This window comes from Arachis duranensis, chromosome 4, assembly GCF_000817695.3.
Source record: "Arachis duranensis cultivar V14167 chromosome 4, aradu.V14167.gnm2.J7QH, whole genome shotgun sequence".
Taxonomy (NCBI): Eukaryota; Viridiplantae; Streptophyta; class Magnoliopsida; order Fabales; family Fabaceae; genus Arachis; species Arachis duranensis.
This window is the reverse complement of record NC_029775.3, coordinates 79,681,483-79,683,111: the sequence shown is the minus strand read 5'-3', so window position 1 is coordinate 79,683,111 and position 1,629 is coordinate 79,681,483. Positions and strand designations below refer to the sequence as shown.

The window sequence follows — 1,629 nt, the reverse complement described above, 5'->3', positions numbered from 1 at the left end:
ATTTTGAGCCAATATGGCATTCAGAGCATCAATTTCAAGAACTCCCTTCCTTTGAGGCGTCCCATTACTCACGGAATTCCTCTCAGAAGTATACATGAATTGGTTATTTGCAACCATGTCAATGATTTCTTGAGCTTCTGCAGGTGTTTTCTTTAGGTGAATGGATCCACCTGCAGAATGGTCCAGTGACATCTTAGAGAATTCAGATAGACCATAATAGAATATATCCAAAATAGTCCACTCTGAAAGCATGTCAGAAGGACACCTTTTGGTCATCTGCTTGTATCTTTCTCAAGCTTCATAGAAGGATTCACCATCTTTTTGTTTGAAGGTCTGAACATCCACTCTAAGCTTGCTCAGCTTTTGAGGAAGAAAGAACTTAGCCAAGAAGGCCGCGACCAGCTTATCCCAGGAGTCCAGGCTATCTTTAGGTTGGGAATCCAACTATATTCTAGCTTTGTCTCTTACAGCAAAAGGGAAAAGCATGAGCCTGTAGACTTCAGGATCCACTCCATTAGTCTTAACAGTCTCACAGATCTGCAAGAACTCAGTTAAAAACTAGTAAAGATCTTCTGATGGAAGTCCATGGAACTTGCAGTTCTGTTGCAGTAGAGCAACTAGTTGAGGTTTCAGCTCAAAATTGTTTGCTCCAATGGCAGGGATTGAGATGCTTCTTCCATCAAACTTGGAAGTAGGTGTAGTATAATCACCAAGCATCCTCCTTGCATTATTATTTTCGGCTGCCATCTCCTCTTCTTTTTCAAAAGTGTCTATAAGGTTGTCTCTGGATTGTTGTAATTTAGCTTCTCTTAGTTTCCTCTTCAGAGTCTTTTCAGGTTCAAGATCTGCTTCAACAAGAATGTTCTTGTCCTTGATCCTGCTCATATAAAAAGAAGGGAACAGAAAATAATAATAGGGATCCTCTTTACCACAGTAGAGAGATTCCTTTATGTTAGTAGAAGAAGAAGGGAATAAAAGAAGGAAAAGGTAAGAATCCAAACACAAGGGTGAAGATAGGTTTAGATTCTTGAGATGAAGAGAAGTCTATTCCATCGATTCTTTTGCGTCTGTCACTAACGCCCCGCCTGCTAGGAGTTTGAAGCACGTCACAGTCATTCAATCATTGAATCCTACTCAGAACACCACAGACAAGGTTAGACCTTCCGGATTCTCTTGAATGCCGCCATCAGTTCTTGCCTATACCACGAAGACTCCGGTTAAAGAATCCAAGAGATAAACACTAGAGCCTTGTTTGCTTGTAGAACAGAAGTGGTTGTCAGTCACTCTGTTCATAAGTGAGAATGATGATGAGTGTCACATAATCATCACATTCATCAAGTTCTTGAGTGCGAATGAATATCTTGGAATAAGAACAAGCGGAATTGAATGGAAGAACAATAGTAATTGCATTAAAACTCTAGGTACAGCAGAGCTCCACACCTTAATCTATGGTGTGTAGAAACTCCACCGTTGAAAATACATAAGAACAAAAGTGATCATTGGCTTCGGTCCCAGAGAGGGAACCAGAAGAACCAAGATGAAAATACAATAGTAAAAGGTCCTATATATAGAGAACTAGTAGCCTAGGGTGTACAGAGATGAGTAAAAGACATAAAAATCCACTTCCGG

The 1,629-nt window shown here is 40.2% G+C and overlaps 1 non-coding gene across 1 annotated transcript; it reads left to right on the top strand.

The window, feature by feature from the left end:
• Positions 1–246: 246 nt before the first annotated feature.
• Positions 247–354, top strand: LOC127747217 (small nucleolar RNA R71). The gene has a single exon (XR_008009020.1). It is a non-coding gene; the product is annotated as a small nucleolar RNA R71 (small nucleolar RNA).
• The last annotated feature ends 1,275 nt before the right edge of the window (positions 355–1,629 follow it).